Consider the following 19,248-nt stretch of genomic DNA (forward strand, 5'->3'; position numbering starts at 1 on the left):
TATAATTTTATTTTTTATTTTTTATTTTTTCACCCGGGGAATTAGAGAATGTTTTCGGCTACTAGATCTCAATGATCCAGACTGAGAATACGCCTTGATTCTTTTCCTTAGATATACAGGGACTTTATGATCAAGGGCTCTAAAGGCCAGGGTGAGAGCCTTGAATTGGACTCGCTTAGTATGACGCTTGTTCTCTTGCACTGCCCATTCACCGGTGAAGATGACGAGTGGCTAATGGCCCTAATCACAGATGCGGAAATGCTAGCGGCACCATCAATCTCTCCTAAGTACTTTTATCATTTTGCTCCATACAACAGTTGTGCCTATTGTCGGATGAATTATTTCAAAAATTGGCTTCTGCCAGCTAGACAGGAACTAGAGAGCAATTGAATACATTATAGGAAAGCACTAAGGCAGTGAGCTGGATGTGACTGAAAGAACAAGCAGCATCCAGCTGGCCCTTTCGACGCTGGATCCTAGAATGAACATGCATATATTAGGCTTTGGTGTCCTCTTTGTTACAGGCTTCTTTCAGGGAACAAATGATTCAGTTGCCGTTTTCTTTTTTGTGATGACACTGTTCCACAGCATACTTTGGGAAAGTACATTCGTCAGAAGAATGAGTAAGTAAGCCAGTGAATTGGGAATTGTTAAGTGCACACCGCAGGCAAACAGCTGCCAGGCACCTCTGTCAGCAGAATATCTCATTCACGCTTTAACAAAATAGAATTGGCAGTTTTGTGAGTTAAAAAATGCTTTGCATCTTAGAAACATGGTGAAGCTTTTCTTTTAGGTGTTTTGTAAAACAAAGTGGGCCATATTCCGCACTGCACACAATGGTAGTCTCACATGTGAAGCCTGCACACATGTGCACATGTGATCACGTGTAACCAGCCAACTGTCCCATAACCTATTTGTGACACAGCAGCCTTATCTTGAACAATGGAACCTGGTGGTAAACATTTACTCTTCATTCGCCGTGTGACTACCGTCGGTGAGACCCTTTTAGTGAGACTCATCCACAGTAAGAAGTCCCACACTGAATGATAAAAAAGCAAATTCAGACATATACAATGGACGGAGCCCATTTTGCAACACATGCTGCTGCCAGCTGAATCTAGGTGAGAGATAGCCATCACTCATGGGCACTCTTACCTACTCAGCAGTAGCAAATGGCAATGGGTTCTGACCAGACACACAATTCTGCAGTGGTCCACTACAACTGAGAACTTCCACTGAACATCCTAAGCTAAGACCACTCACCTAATTCAACCATGTGGTCACCATGCCCTACAGGAAACCCAGACTGCACTAAGAACCCTTCTGCCTCTAGATAGGATGCATCTAGGACACTAACCCCCACATTGCCTGAGGAGGACTACACCCACCCTAGTCCTGGGTCAGGCAATGATACGTCCATCACACCATTGCTGGGAAGGGTTCATGCCCCAGCACTGATGTCAACACAACAGACAGGTCTGGGACCTGTCCCACAGGTCCCTGGCTGTTGGCCCTCTGGATAATACACAAACACAGTATCTTCACTTGCCCAGGTCCCTACATCCTAAAGATGCAGACACAGGCCCTGGCCGGATCACAGACCATCACCCACAGTAGTTACTCTGGGTTTATGCTGCCACTGCACCCTCTCAGGATGCTACCCCAATCACAGAGTGCTCTCAGAAAAAAGTCACCACAGGCAGTTCCCACCACAGGAACCCCTCATCATGGACTCCCTACAGCCCCACTGGGTCATGAGGAAATGTTGCTGGGCACTGGGTGGGAAATGCCTTACCCAGGGCCCCCTCATAGCAGCTTGCCAGCCTCCATGCTGTAAACACAAAGGCTAATCAGGGACAATTAAGATCCCCAGTGAAATGTTCAACAGATCACTGTCAGGTCCCCACTAACTCCTTTCACCTCACTTAGCAAAGGGTTGACCCCACCTGCTAAGTCCTTGCCTGAGGAACCAGAACCTCTGAGGGGGTCTTAGGTCAGCACCCTAAGACTGACACACCTGAAGTGCACCTTGTTGGAGTCCTCCGGCTTAGGTCCTCAACAGCTGCCCTTTTGACAGCCAAAAGCAAACTTTCAAGACAGAAGTGGCAAATATGATCCCAGACTGAAGCACAGGCTCCCTTCCCTTTAGCTAGGGCTCATCTGGCCACCTGGCAATACCACTGTGGAGTCACCCACCTTCCACACACCCTTGCAATGGGCATCTGCTCCACCGGCACAAATGAAGAGCACCCACCAGATGTCTTCTTGGTACACGTCTCATCAATTGCCTGATTGACAGCTCATAGGAAACCTCTCACACAGAAGTGGCAAACATGGTCCCAGTCTGAGCCAGGGTCCCTTCACTTAAGATGGTGCCCACCTGGTCAGCTCATGCGCCACTTCAGGAGCACCAGCATCCTGCAACATCACACCATGCCAGGGGCTGCACTGACCAGCCATAAAAGTGCCTGGGAAGCTAGGACTTTAAGGGGCCTCAGGGCTGCACCCCAATGCTGCTACACCAGCAGTACCGGCCAGATTCTTCCAAGGCATAGCTCACCGCTCAGAGTGACAATCCCTAATAGGCATGCCTGCACATCCCCCACTACAGGGCCTGGGCCTGGGTCTGACCTCATAGGACTTATTTGATTGGACAATGTTCTGGCCATCTCCACACCGCCACCTCAAATACAGATAAAAACAGTCCCAGGATGGCATCATTCACTGTTCTCCCGCAGTTGCCTACACTACCCTGAGATCTGATGGTAAACCGCTAACTCATCCTGAGAATCTAGGAGTCCTACCCCCTTCTCTGATCTCTTCAGGGTCAGTCACTACACCATCTATCTCTGCAACCATCCCCTCCACAGGACCACCCACCACTATGGGCCACCTTTGGATAGTTCCCCCTCTTCCCCAGAAAAGCAATTGGGACCATGGAATCCAGACCTTTCTCACACCACCCACCATGAGAAATGTTCTTGGGTACTATCCTGGCAGAAATCCCTAGGTGAGGGTCAACAACTTCTGAGTACCATCCGAACCCACCCAGTGGTTTCTGGCCTGCACCAATGGTGGGAGAAACTGTAGAAAGAATGGCTCATGGTGGGCTACCTCACAGGAAGTCTGCACTGCTTATGGCAAATGTGAGACTTTCCAGGATCCCTCAATCAACTTGTACAACGCATGAAGCAGGACACACTCTTTCATCCAGATCTCGATAATGTGGGAACCTGTTGTAGTCCCTAAACCTACGGGAAGAGTCTTCCTCATACAGGTTAGAGTGTAGTGCTGGGGTTCAAAGGACGCAACGACCTATAACACTCTAATGGAAATACTGTGTGTGAATGCCCATCACATCCATCAAAAATTTAAACTGGCCATAATGAACATACATTAACCAACAATCAATATTTTGACATGACATTTGTATGCTGGGACTTATCTTTCCCACATCAGGAATTCATTCAGTGCCAAAGCATTGGACCCCTCTCAGAGCCTTGCACTCTGATATTTGCACATTTCATAGTAATGTGTAGGAAAACTGAACTTATCAAATTGCATCAATGTAAACCGTAACTGGATACTATTTTCCCAGTGCTGAACATCAACGTAATAAAATTGGATTACAGGTTGAGGGGGTGAAACCCTACTCAAGCTACAACCACAGTCCTTGGCTGGGTGAAACACAAGGAAACCACAAATTAACCTGTGCTCAACTCTCTGATAGCTTGGGGAAAGTGCAGGCTGTCTAAACTTAGAAGCAATGTGTAAAGTATTTATGCAGTACATAAACAATAAGACTGTGAAAATACATTACACGAAAAATCCCAGACCAATTTAGAAAAATAGGGGGATATTCTCAAGAACGTGTGATAACTACAGAAAAAGTAGCTTAAAGCAACTCTTCACATCGCAGTCTATTGCAGGAAAATAACACCGTGTTAACGTGATATTCCCAACACGGCGGCACCATGTGATAGACCCACCACAACACGACAAATGAACATGTTAAAATCAACACGATGCCGCAAAAATGCGAAATACCAACGCAAAAAAAGCAGCGAAGACGCAAATCGCGATACAAAAATCAGCGAAAACCAGCCACAGGCCTGCAATCACCACGCCACATGTGGGAAAATACACTACAAAAGTTGGAAAAAAACACATGCAAAAGCCAAACAACAGCAAAGCACAATGGAGTCAGCCGGAGCAAGTGCAGAGGACAACCAGAACCCCACAAGCCCCCCCGGAGGACCAGCCTGGGACCTCTGGGTCAGAAAAGGGCAAGGACAAGAAGAGTAGGAAGAAAAGATTCAGTCCGCAGGAAAACAGGATCCAGATAACGGTGGTGATAGAACACCATCAACTACTGTTCGTCACCTCCACTGAGTCACTGGGAACTAAAAATTTAATATGGCAGACCATGGTGGACAAGGTGAATGCAGTCGGAGTGCTGAAGAGGACAATGGAAGAGGTCAAGAGGCGCTGGAATGATGTCAAGAGCAAAACCAAGCAGAAACTCGCAAACAACCAGAAGGCAGCAATGCAGACTGGAGGTGGGAGTCCAGCGCCACAGGAGGAGCAGGACGAGATGGAGGAAATGGTGTCCACAGTCATCAGTGGGAAGACGGTGGCAGGAGTTGGGGGCCCAGACACTGTTCAACATGACCGGACACAACAGGAACAGGGTGAGTAACTACCAGGTACTGGGGGGACGGGGGAGATGGGCACAATGACACACATGCACAAGTAAGCATAGCACAGCTGTGGACAACCCATGCCCCAGACCCCCAACTACCACCAAGAGACCAATGCATCCAAGTATGCCATATCTCAGCACTGTATAAGCACAGAAGTCAGAGGCACACCGCTTGTAAGGGATAAGGGGAAGCCAAATCAGAGCTGCAGGGTCGACTCACCCAAAATGCGGCACACACACATTACATGCAGAGCACATCAACATCGACAATGATGTGGCACAATCCGCAACCCGTCCACCACAGAACAGAGAACACAACTGGTGTCGCTTGTGTGCAGAAACTGGCCAGTCACATGTAGCATAGAAGGGAAATGTGAGTAGACAATGTACAAGTACAAACACATATCCCTGATGCTGACGGAATGTCCACTGTCCCGCAACACATAGACAGCACCCCACAAACAGTCAAAATGTACACTGTCATGCAGTCGGAATGTAAACATGTACAAAGCGACAACATACATGTGAATACAATGTTAAACTGCATCTCCCCTTCACATTGCAGAGGGAAATTCAACACCTCCTGCAGAGCAGTCCCAACCTCTCTTCTCTGATGACGAAGAGGACCACGACACCTTTGACTCCGACGCCCTCCAACAGCTCGTGGACAGCCTCCGCAGCCCACTTCGAGGAGCAGGGCAGCTCAGCTGCTACGAGGAGAACCCACCCTCTGCAAAGAACACACAGCAGGCAGCACCCACCACCATGGCTGCCTCCCAGCACGCCCACGATGAACGCATGGTCTTCCAACGATGTATGTTGGGGTGCCAGGAGAAGCTGGCTGAACAGGTGCAGGTGGGGTTCGACCGCATGGCAGACAAACTAGACGCCATACGTGGGACCACTCACAGTCCCTAACGGACACCGACAGTCTGCTCCATGCCCTCCAACGAACCATGGCTGAAATCGCCAGAGTCCTGACTATGCAACAAGAATGACTGTCTAGTCAGAGTGGCTCCAGCGAGCTCGCCTGGGAGGTGGGACTCATGCAGAGGCCCATGGAGAACATGGAGTGGACGCGGGCGGAAAGATCGGCTGCCACGGCTGCACACGAGCGAGAGGTAGCTGGGTCCCTCAATGCCATAAAGACCCTCCTCATGGCATTGCTGCCACAAGGCCTGGCTGCTGCTACCACTCCATCCACATCCCCAGCCCCTGATGTGTCAGTGCCACACAGTGCTGGAGACAGAACACCACCACCCACATGTGAGGCACCTGAAACAGCAGAGGACGAAGATGCGGGTGAATCTGCCCTCGTGGTCAGAAGGAAGCGATAGCATTCATCTCTGCCATATGGCATGTTTCTGCTTTGTTCTGCCCTCTGCATCATCACCTTCCACTGTCCACCGATGCACTCTGCGGCACTCACCTTGGACCTCGACATGGACTGCCATATTCTGGTTGGTCACCAATGACACAGCTATCAGACTGCGGACTCGACTCCTCCTCTTCTGATGTACTTATCATTCCCTGAAGGACTCTGGCTGGCCCTCCACGGGCTGTCAATGTGGCGTGGGGTTTGCATGGCCCTGTACTGCTCCAGCTATGACACTCAATTGAATGTGCATTAAACATTCTTTGTCACACCGATGTGTCATGTCTATGATCTTGCAAGTGTGGAGGTATAGATGAATGTAGGGTCAATGATTCCCCCTTACATCCATGTTGCTCATGTTGTGGGACTTGGGTCACAGGTTGACAAATTGTAGATTGCGTTCCGGGTGGCGCCGACACTAGATCGTAGACATACGCATTAGTCACTTCCCTGTCCAGCCCAGAACGTAAGCACGCCCAGAGCCCCGGGGTCATTGTTCAAACCCTTACGCTGCACTGGCATGCGCCAGGCCAGCCCACTCCACTTATGCTCACGGGGTCGACGACAACGCTACATGTCCCAGGTCTTCCCTGTAGGGATCTGCTGCTCACAGGTCTAGTTGTCAGCATGCCACAGCCACTCCCTCACGGCTGGTTCACACCCATACCACACCCATTCAGCACCGGCGTCACAGGACATGTGACCTTTCCAATAAAAAGGGCCTGGCACACGTGCTGGATGCCATTTCCAATCTGTCACTGGGTTTCTCCGTGTGGGTATCCTTTCTGCCTGAGGGCCTAGGGCCCTGCCACAGCACATTGCACAGTGCCGGGGGTGACATGATGGCGTCCACACCACGGGACTCAATCATAAATGGTCCATGACTTGCGGTGCACAGACTTGGGGGCACCGTATACACTGCGGCAGGCACAGGCACACCGTCATGGGACGGTGTATTTTGGTGCACTGAGGTAGGGCACCGAAAGTGCTGAGCGGGTGTGCAGCCTGCAATGATGCGGCATCCAGGCGGTCCGAAATGGTGGCATTGGTGTGAGCTCTGTTGCACTGATATGTTCTCTGCCATAGCGAAATCAAGACCCAGAATCAAGGTGTGACCTGGTGGCCCGCGGTGCGGGGCTGCATGATGTGGAGGGTGTGCCATGGTCGCAGGTCCTGGGCTTGGTACTCCCAGTGGCACATGGTGGGCCCCCTTAGAGACACGCCGTTTGTGGAAGGTGAGCAGGGAGGCCTGGTTGCACCTGAGTGGGCAATCACCACTGGGCGGCGGGAGGGGCTGGGGTGCAGCAGCCTGTGTGGGCAGGGGCGGGCAAGCGCGGATGGCGTGTGCTACTGCATGGACTCTGCCATTCATGTCTCTGACAACTGTTTCAGATGAGGGACCTGGGGGACTGCAGTGTGTACCAGCACATGGTTGGAGACCGGTGGCTGCAGGTGAGCATTGAGGCCTGGGTCTGCAGTGTCAGACCTCTCTCTCCCTCTCTTTCCCGCTCCCTTTATCTCGCTCTGTCTCTCTCTCTCCCTCTCTTTCCCTCTCCCTTGCCCTCTTTTTCTCTCTCACTCTCTTTCTCTCTCTCTCTCCCTCTCTTTCCCTCTTCCTCTATCTCTCTCCCCCTCTCCCCCTCTCCCCCTCTCTTTCTCTCTCTTTCGCTCTCTCTGTACTTTGATGGGCGCAAGACACACCGTCTTATCTGTATTTCTGTCTTGCAGGCTGTGACTTACAAAATGCCTAGAGAAGACCCACAGTGCCTCTACATGATTCTTGTTTTTTGTTTGATCTGCAATAAAGTTTTTATTTGGATAATATGATTTGGATGTATGATTTCCATTTTTCTGGCCGCACCTGTATGTTAGGTGTTGTGATTGTGCGACTTCAGGGGATTGGTTTGGTTCATGGTTTTGTGGTGTTGATGTGCATTCTCTTTGTCCAAAGGGAGGGGGGGCGGGTGGTGGGGCCCGGGTGGGTGGTGGATGTTGTTGCCCTATTGGGGCTCTGGGCTGCATGTTCAGTTGCTTGGGGGCATCTGTTGTTCTTCATGTTTGGCTATGGGCTGTGCTCCCTTGGCTGCTGACGGTTGTTGTCCGACTTTACACCAGGTCAGAGCAGGTGTTAGTTTCCTGCTGCTAAAGCGCCTTATCACCTGTTTTGTTATCTTATCGCAGATCTGGCTGGTCGTTGAGAATGTTGTGGAGTGGTGTGATCGCGTCTTTTTGCTGGGAACGCCTACTCTGCATCTCATTAGCGATAGTTGCCGGGCTCGTCTGTGGCGATGTTTTCTGAGGATGCTATCGCCGGAAAACTGGTGATATGGGCTGTTAGGAACGGCTTCTGAAAGGAGCGGTAAATTTATCGTGACTTTGGCTGCAATAAAGTGCCGATAATTCGGCAATAGCTCCTTGAGAATATGCCCCAAAGAGTAACATTTTATAAATTACTTGATACCAAAAATCCAATCAGTAGAACCAGAGCTATGCAATTTTAAAGGTTTTGGTAAAAATAGTGCTCAAAAGCAAAAAGTGCCAACTGTGTTTATCTTGTCACGCTCGACCAGTACAAAGTCACAAGATGAGCCTGAACACAATGGAGCACAGGCTGGATACAGGGACCAAATAATCCTGCTGAACAAAGTCCCTCAAATCCTGGTTGCGGAGCATTGCGAGGTCCCTTGTCTAGGATGAGTCAAGCAGCGGCAATTCTGAGGAACTGAAAGGCTGCGATGTGAGGTCTTGCATTGGGGATGTGTTGCATAGTTGTGGTTCAGAGTAGCTGTGGTTACCTCTGTTGAGGATGCATTGCGCAGTGGTGGTTCTGATGCAAGGCTGAGAGGCGATGCGTTGTGCTGCATCAGTTCTGCGACAACCACAGTTGGACTGGCTGAGCACGCACCTTCAGGCCCACTTCCAAGGGTCCAAGACTGGGGTGGCCCCACTTGGGGGGCAAAATTATAGCAGGAAGAGTCCAGTTGCAGATTCAAGGTGGTTGAAGTGTTTTCTTTCCCTGAGGCTCTTATCAGGAGAATCAATTGGCACCGTGTCAATCTACGAAACTTAGCATCAAGGAAAGTCGCTACAGGACACGTTTTACAGGCCCAAAGTGGTGAATTTTTATTAACCCACTGAGGTTCTATAACCAGGGGCATCCACAAATCATTGAATCCTCACACTGGCCCTTGGTGACATCAGTTAAAATCCCTTAATAAAAATCAAGCTATTCTGTTTAGTTCACAGGACATTCGAAAGTTGACAAAGGCACGCAAGAAAACCCGGAACAAATTAGCCAAAGAGGAACTAACATTGGAGCTTCAAAGCTCTAGAAAACAACATAAACAATTGCCTTGGCATGAAAAAAGCCAGCAGAGGGATAAGTATTGGCAATACGTTCACTCAATTATGAGCAAGCACAATCAGGCAGACCTGTGAAGGCATATTAAAAACAAAATAAGCCAGGAAGTAATAAGGAGCAACTCCATTACGGAAGCCATGTGGTCTTTGCATGTAAAAAAGCTTTGCGTAGTCGATCAACCAGGAGCCCCATCATTCGAACATTTAGATCTCGTTGATGGTTCAAAAGGCTGTGTTTCCATATTCACGACCAACAGCATCCAAAAAGTGTTAAGTAAAACAAGATCCGCAGGTGCACCCGGCCCAAATGGTCTCTCAGCCCAATTGTTTAAAGCAGACCTGGCACTATGGCCTGCAATATTCTCTTCATTGTTTACAACTTGTGCCAAACTCCATCAAGTGCCTGATAGCTGCAGAGGTTCGATACTGTACCCCATCTTCAAAAAGAGTGACAGACAGAACCCCTCCAACTACCGCTTGATAGCTTTACTGGAAATTGAGGCCAAGACCTATGCAGCTGCACTTTTAAAGGAGCTAGAGATTTGGGCAACGACAAATGCAATAATTCCATTTTGCCAAACCGGTTTCAGACCCAATTCCTCCACATTGGACAATATAATCACCCCATCCTTTCTTGTCCACCAGGCAAAAAGCCAGAATAAAACAGCTCTTTCTGCATGCTTTGTGGACTATTCATCTGCATTCGATCTGGTGGACAGAGGTATTTTATGGAGAAATCTCCAGGAGTGGGGTATTCCTAGTGGTCTTCTTAGCGCCATCATATCATTATATACATCAACTTGGGTGAGGGTCAAACTGTCAAATACTGTGTTAACCAAAAAAATCGACACCAACCAAGGGTTAAAGCAAGGGTGTGTCCTTGCCCCAAAGCTGTTTAATCTGTATACGGCGGACATGTCCTTGGCACTTAACAACGCTAATTTAATCCCTCCAAAAATAGGCATACTAACATCGTCCTGCTTGATAAATCAAAAGTAGGTCTTCAGAGAACATTAAACTTCCTTCACTTAAATAATTGCGCAAACAAGATGTTAGTCAATGAATCCAAAATGAAAGTGCTATCCTTTGGAAGGTCGCTAAAACAAATAAGCAATACCTGGTCTTTGGCTCCGCTAAAAATCTCAGGAGCCAAAACCTATAATTATCTGGGCACATGGTTTTCTGCAAATGGAGCATCAACAATACACAAGCGCCATTTAAAGGACAAGGCAGCATTAATAACCACCAGACTTTGCCAACTACATGCATCCCTCGAAAGCCCCTCTTCAGCCCCAGTTCGAAAAGCGCTCAGGGCCAAATTACCTTCTGCATTTACATATGGTAACGAGGACTTCCCGGCTCAACTCATCAAAACTATTGAAAAATTACACCTAAAAACTTATAAAAGAGTGTTCAAATTGCCCCATTACATCAGGGGACCCTTGGTGAGACTTGAATTTGGCCTGGAGGGCATCGCATGGTCCAGTACTTTTACAGATGTACAACGGCATTGCCCGGCACCCTGAAATTTATCTTGCAAGATATATTCAAATACAAAAACAATTCGCGGTCTACCTATTTGCTGACGGCAGCAGCAACTCTTCAAATTGATTTAAACGTTTTAAATGCCTCCACACTTACGTATGCCGCAGTAAAAAGCATAATGGAAAAACAGACTAAACTATTTTCAAAGACCACAAACTTGCAAAATATTACGTCTACACGGCCACTAGGGGCCTTGGCAGCTTCATACAATAACGACATCCAATCTGGACTTCAGGCACAAACTTATTTTAATTGTGCAGTAGGTAAAGCTTGCCTCACCCAAATCTTGGCAGCAAGGATGCTGGCTCTACAAATTTAAATTTGTAACCCCAACTGGTCACTGCTTTCTATGATAGTCAAGTGTAGACTTTGCGGCTATGAATTGGAAACTTTTTACGTTTACTTTGTAACTGTCCGACGCTACTAGACTACCGCCGATCTTTATTAAAGCCACTTTTTTTTAACTCATAGCATACGAACATGCAATCATGCAATGAATTGGAGTTTTTGTACTATGGTGCCCTGCGAATTGGCAAGAATAGGTAAATTATTTAAAGCTGTGCAAGACTTACTTAAAGATTCAAAACAAAGCATTGAGAAGATCGTGAACTGATAACCCTTAGTCTCTGCACCATGGATGTTAGGCTTTGCAGAGTTTGATCACTTTGCAATTGAGTATTAATATCTGTTAAGTATTTGATCCATATATCTTTATTTTTTAATGGTTTTTAAGCTTTTTTGGTGTAATTATGACAGATTGTTAATTGTTAAAATATTTTAAACTTTACTAAAACTGCTTGTACATTCCGAGTCCTTAACATTTGGGCATAATGCGCCAGTCATTTCATAGGGTCTCGCAAGGAATCATTAATCTTTTCTGCTTTTTTTTTATGTCTTCCTTAAATGTTTTAAATTGTTGTGGTTTTAAGTAATCTATACAATAAATTTCGTATTGACTGGGTGCTCAGGATGAGTACCGCTCCCACAAAAAAAAAAACTAGGACGCTTGCTTGTTTTTTCTTTCCCTGAGGCGCTTATCAGTAGGCCAACCAACTAGCCCTTGGAGTCACTCTGGTGGTGCTTGGTTCAGGATGCAGTTCCATTCCTTCCCACTCAGTCAGCAGGGCAGCAGTGTATCAGGGCAGAAGTAGCAGTCCTTTTTGCATCAGAGGAGCACAGCAGTCCTTCTTCTGAGTCTTCCACAGGTCTAGATGTGTAGTGAAGTGTTGGATCTGATGGGCCACTATTTATTCTTGGTGCCAGCATTGAAGTAGGAGAAGCTTCTAGAGGTTTCCACCTCATGAGGTGTTTGGAGCTTCCCCCGTCCCTGCCTTGGCCGCAGGTAGTCTGGGGGTACAAAAGACTAGTGCGAAACCCTTTGTCAGTGTGCTGAGGTAGAGTCTTTGTGATGTGAAAGTGCAGTAGGTGACAGTTCTGCCCCAATCAAATGAGATGGGCTATCCTGTCAACAAGTATTACCCCTTTGTCTCACTGTCTGGGAGTAATGTACAACAACCAACTACCAGCTACACCTGGACCCAGGATACAGGCTGCATGAACCAAATAAGTGAGACAAGAAAATGCCAACTTTCTAAAAGTGGCATTTCCAAAATTGTGACTTAAAATCCAATCTTACCATTAAAGAGGATTTACATTACAATTCTTTAGACACCAAGCTCGACATTCCAACCTGCTCCCACGTGAAAGTTATCACTTATTAAATGTAATACGCTAACCCATTTTTATCCTATGGGAGAGGCAGGCTTTGCAGTAGTAAAAGTGTTTTTTACTACCAGGACATGTAAAACCCTAAAACCACATATATAACTGTTTAAATACACTGCAACCTGCCCTATAGACTGTTTAGGACCTACCCTTAGGGTGACTTACATTAAAAAGGAAGGTTAAGGGCTGACAAACAGTTTATTTTGCCAGGTCGAAATGGCAGCTGAAAACTGCACCCACAGGCTGCAATGGCAGATCTGAGATATGTTTAAAAGGCTACTTGAGTGGTGGTTCAGTCAGTGCTACAGGCCCACTAGTAGCATTTAACTTACATGCCCTTGTTACGTGTAGTACCACTCTTCTTACAAGCAAATTAAAGGTGCCAATTGGGTGTAAATCTGTTTCACCGTGTTTAAAATAGAAAGCACACACACACTTTAGCACTGGTTAGCAGTGGTAGAGTGCACAAAGTCTTAAGGCCAGCACAAATTAAATCAGCAGAAAACAGGAGAATGAAAAGCAAAAAGTTGTCTTTGTTCCCCCAGACATTTTAAAGCCATGCTCAAGATGAAGATGGAGAGACAAATGTGGCATCCTCTACCCAAAGGCTAGCTCGTGGGAAAAAAGATAGCACTTTCAGACCCCAAATAAAAACCACTTCTGGACTTGTTGAAGGCTCAGAAGAAGGACTGTCCTGCGGCTTTAAGGACTGCCTTGCTGCCTGAGGAAGTAAGTCTGGGCCTACTCTTCGAACCCAAGACCACGAGAGTAACTTCAAGGGCTAGCTGGCTATAGGCAGACAACAAGCTTCAGAGACTCTGCAACCTACCTGCCTACTGCTGGTCCCTGCTGGAGTTAGTCCTAGCACCCAAGTAGTGCCTCCTAGGTCCTGGACCCTGGTGTGTTGCTAAAGTGGCCACCTCCTACCAAAATCCAAAACCTGAGACTTAGATATTTTGTCAGCAAAAACTGCTCTGTAAACTAGCACAAGACCAGGAACTATCTGTACGCAGATCACCTGAAGGTGCATTGCCGGTGGGATTGACTTCCCAGCAGCTCCTCATTCGTTCTTCTCCACATCGTAAAATTCCTTTCAGTGGGACATTTTGACAACGGTATCTGGTTTCCTGGATCCCTTTTTGGCTACAGCCTGCAGCCTCATCCCTGTTGTATATGTTGAGCTTCAGGAAATCTTTAAGTCCGAAAGCAGAATTCTTCACTGGACTCAATGGCGACCAGCACCCAGCGTTGAAGATGAACTCCTTGGCCTGAAAGTCAAAGCTTTTCCCACTTTGAGCTTATCCTGGTAATTTTCAATGGCTTCACTGAAAGTTCATCTAGTGGCTCCCCATCGTCAATGACCTCTTCTTGGCTACAGTTTGCTGCTTACCCGCAGAGGACTTTATCTTCTCCAGGAAATCTTCGGAATTTCTTCTAAATCTGAAGGTAACCCTTGAAAGGGGCAAACCGGATGGCTGTATCAGAGCTGTGCTCCATCGGGATCAGTCTTAACTTGACTGTCTCAGACTAGATACCTGTGGTGGACTCCTTGTTCTTTTTGGCTCTATTTTTCACTGAAAACTGTATTTAATTTAATTTTAATTTATACCTTCAGTTCTACTGATCGGGTTTAATTTGTTTTGGTGTCATTTTATTTATTAAAATGTACTTAAATTTTCTACTGTATTACTGTTTTACTGTTTGATTGCCACATAGATAAAGTATGCATTGTCTCTAAGTTAAGCCTGCCTGCTTCTGTGCAAAGCTACCATGAGATAAGCGCAGCTTAATTTAGTGATTTTCAGTGGTTCACCCTGACAAGTATTGTGTTTATTATTTGTTTATTATTTGTGTAGGGCTTTCACCACTCTCAAACAATAACATAATTTCTAACAACCTTGTTCTACAAAGGTAATCCTGTCTTGAAAGTTAAGCAGTCTGGCACTTGTAGCTCTTGAACATGCAGCCAGCTTAGGTTGTTGTACCAGAGACCTATATGCTCCCTAACTAGAGCAGGATGAAGCTCCACTGCGCAAAGGGACTATTTGATTTATTTTGCAAGAAAGAGTTCAACTGACAGGCTATCAAGCCTCTGACTCGTTAATGATGCATTTTAATCACCCTTCATCATCCTCAGACCTGTTATACAGTCTCTCTTCATAGTGTCCAGAACTTATTCAATGGTGCTCCTTACTTCTTCCAGTCTCCACCATGGGTTCTACTGCAGTTTCAGTTACCTGCGCTATCTTCACCGCTCTCTTTATGTCAGTTCTGTGTAGGTTCACTTCAACTGAAATTTAGTTGATCTTATTTTTCAATGTTGTTTTAAAGTTGTGGATCAGAGTCGGGAAGGGTTGGCAGCAGTTAATCTTCCAATTTAGGTAGGTGCTAAAATACTTGTTCACAGAATGGATTCAGTAATGTTGTATGGTCCATTCAAATGAGGAAGACGGATGGTCCTCAGGAATGTCTAAGCTCTGGTGTCCCTACCCTTGTGGGTTGTGATGTGCCCAGATCATTGTATTCAGATAAACTTACCTACTGCTTTTTTGTTATGGATTCCAGAGAGATGTCCACAATTGGGGCAATCAAGCCATATATTGTCATTTTCTCCCCTTAGGTGTGAGGGTGAAGCAGAGTTATGTAAATGAAAAGCAGTATATTTGAGACTCACTGTTGAAGGCAGAGAGCCAGAGTGGGGCAACCATGGCCACCTCCATGCTGTCCACTCCACCACTGCTATTGTTCGAACACTGATTATGAACACCACAGGAGGGCATATGACACCCATGTCAGAAATGTCTTCACCAGAGTCTCCATTAGCCCAGCCCAATCCGGTGTAAACCGCAGCAAAATCTCCCTCCAAAGGTGTGTTGATGAAACTCACCTATCTTCGGGACTGCAATTTGTTAGGCCACAAATCTCAGGTCTCAAACTCAGAATCTTCTCCCTCGTCTCTGCAGCCACTGCTAAGTCCATCAACTGCAGTCACCATCAGGCTTCTCAACAAGTCTCAGGCATCCAGTCTTCTTAGAAAGTTCTGTGCATGCAACCTCTACCCAGCATGACCCCAGCTTCCATCTCAGTCCCAAACACACATGAGTTACAGGTTCAGTGCTGGTTTAAGAGAGACAAGCACCATGGACCAGAGAAGAGGCAAGATAAGAGAAGGTAACATTCAGCTGTGCTGATCTTTGGGATTAGTCTAGGTTGCTATCAGTATTTCAGGGAGATCTGCAAGTTCATTTCTGCAGCTTATTAGCGGCTCTGGGCGGTATTTCAGTTTGAAAATCCAGGTTTTCTGGCAGAGCAGTCCTTCTTTACTTCCAGCCAGACATGCCTGCCAGCCACAAACCCCAAATTATCCTTTTGGATGAGAGACGGAGAAGAAACTAAAGAGGTTGGGAGAAGTCTGGCTAGCCTAATGGAGAGAAAAGCTTCAGCGATAAGAAAAGATTTGATTAAGCATAGGTGCTGCTTAAGACCTAGTAATACAAATCCATGAGTCTAAGGATGATGCCACATGTGGCAAATTTCTCATCTTCCAAAGAGATTTATGGCGGCCTGTGGTCATTTTGTGTTACTTCAGTTAAGAAACAACCACACCCATTCGATTTCACAAACACGAGACAGAGAGGTGTGGATTAATAATAAAACTTAAATGGTTACTTAGAATGTGGCTAGAAGAGAAATGAAGTGGGAGACAGAAAAGTGCAGTGCAAACAGAGTCATGCCTAATTTGTCCTGTTGGGGGACAGGTCGACCAATGCTCTTTATCACTAAAGAAATACAAACAGGAACAATAGACATTTTGTATGAGGAACTGTATTGAAACTCGATGGACGTAGCTATAGAATAAAGATAGAAGCTTTAATGTTTACACGATAAGAAGATAATATTAAAATAGCACCAGAAGAACTACAAATCAAGGCACTGATAACAAATGTAAAATAGGACAACTGCGAATAATGGGCCATACACATCCTTTTCAATCAAGCACAAACTCATGGCCCTGGTGAGTGGAACAAATGGGTAGAGCTGCCCAAAACAGAAGGCTGTATCATGTTTCCAAATGTTGGCAAAGTGGCCTCCACCTTGTTACTTTGCATCTAACAAATAATTTAGGCAGGTATCTTATTCAGCTAGTAATAAATCATCTTTGGTAATTGGTCACTAACACTGCTAAAAAATGCAGAACTTTAGTGAAAAGAATCATAGAAAGTAATCAATAAACTTCCACTAGTGAAATTATAAGAGGCGTCGTACAAAAAGCAGGCATATCATTTGTATATGTTATACATTTATTCAGACAGTGTGCCTTATCCTACATGCATATTTAATTCCTGGGTGCATAGTTCAAATGGCAGACCCCGAAGACCACAATGAATTATGAACTTTGGGAGTGATCTATGTATCCCAAATTCACATATAAATGTATAGTGCTGCTTATTTAATGCTGGCATTGCAGATGAGAGTCTCTTTCCGAACTTCACTAAGTTCATCATATGTAACAAAAAAGTAGATGGGCATGCATTCCTGTACCTTACACCTTTTATGGAGAAACATTCAATCATAACCCTCAAACCCTCATCAGGACGCCATTTCATGGTCTATCAGAAAATCTTTTGCCACACACCTACTACCCATATGGACCACCATGGTTAATTCCTCTTTCAAACAGGGCCTCTTCCCAGAACGACAAAAAATGGGTCAAATCATTCCGCTCTTGAAAAACAACCTCTCGATCAAGAAAACTTGAACAACTACTGCTCAGTCTCCACACGCCCATTTTTAGGCAAAGTCATCAAAAGTTGTATAGCTCCCCAACTAGCCTCACACATTTGAACAAACAACCTCCTAAACACTCTCCAATCAGGTTTCTGCCAGGGTCACAGTACAGGAGCTGCTGTCCTCCAAATAGTCGACGACTGCCTTAGTATCCTTGACTCAGGCAACTCGTGCTTCCTGGTCCTCCTGGATTTTTCCGCCACATTTGACATTGTCAACCATCTTGACCTTCTTTGTATTCTTGAACTAGGCATGGGATGCGGAGGCAATGTCCTCAACTGTTTCTCCTCTTACCTATCCCACCGTTCCCAAATTGTGAAAATGGACAACTCATTCTTGAGACCAGTAAGCATTCACCAAGGGGTCCCTCAATGGTCAATCCTCTCCCCAACTCTCTTCAACCTCTACCTAGAACCACTATGTGTGATTGTCAGAAACTCTGGGATTCTCTTTCGCCTCTATACTGACGATGCCCCCAAATATACTTTAATACCTTATCCCCAGGGATCTTAAAGATTCAAAAATGATGTCCAAGCACCATCTTAAACTCAATCCAACTAAAACAGATTTCTTATGATCTCATCTCCGAAAGCAAAAATTCCAGTACAAGAATGGATGGCCAACTTCCCCACCTTTGATTGCTGCCCGGCCATTGTCACGAGAGCCAGATCACTCGGCATTACCCTTGATAATCATCTCAATCTTCACAGCCACATAGCAGCCATGGCCAACAGCACACAACACCAACTTAGGCTGCTTTGGGGCATTAGACAATTGATTCTGGAACACGACCTCAAAACAGTGGTGCAGTCTCTCATTCTCTCTAGACTGGACTTTGGAATTGCCCTTCTCTCAGGCATTCCCAAAGTTCACCTAGGCCCACTGAGAGCAACACTAAATGCTGCAGCATGATTTGTCTTAGGTCTCTAGAAATTTGACCACATTTCCCCTGCCCTGCTAATCCTCCAATGGCTCCCAATTGAAGCACGGGCCCAATTCAAAATCGCTTGCATTACCCAAAGAGCACTGCACTCCTCCTCATCTTCCTATCTAAATAATAAACTGAAAATCTCTGGAGCAACTAGGGGTTCAGAAATGCCCGCCCAATCCCTGCTTCTGGAACCCCCCACTTTCAGTTGAGAATGATGCATGAACCAGTCTTTCTCTGTGAGCGCCACCAAAATCTCGAATACGCTGCTTCCCTCCCCTCGCTTAACCACCTGCCTAGTAAATAACCACCTGCCTGGCAAACTTCAAAAAGGACCTCATGCTCCTCCTATTTGACAGAAATTCTTGGTTAATTCACCCTGGACCAGACTGAAGTACTTTCTCCACTGCACCCTGGTCTGCTTTCGTTTAACTGTGTATGTCCTATGCCTCTTGTCGTAACTCCTGTACACATCTACTGATGTAAATTCCGAGCTTAGTTACTATTACTGTATCCCGCTGTAACCTCATATCCTGTGTGTTGCCAAGCCCTCTGATGCCTTCAGGTCATATCTGCGCTGTACAAAACTGCAAAATAAATCAGCACCAGTTGTTGACATATAGGATCACTCTAGAGGAGCTATGTCAGCTGGGATCACCTTTCGTTAAAAATCCCTCGTCCTTGACCTCTTTGCATGCTGTCACTTATCCGCACCCAGGAACAAACATACCTTACCTGGCTGCAGAGCCCTTCACTCAAAGCTGGCAACTGCTCAGCTGACCAGGAAAACCTGCAGCATTGCAGTTATTGGATGTATTGCCAACA

The sequence above is a fragment of the Triturus cristatus genome, chromosome 2_1, assembly GCF_964204655.1.
Source record: "Triturus cristatus chromosome 2_1, aTriCri1.1, whole genome shotgun sequence".
Classification (NCBI taxonomy): Eukaryota; Metazoa; Chordata; class Amphibia; order Caudata; family Salamandridae; genus Triturus; species Triturus cristatus.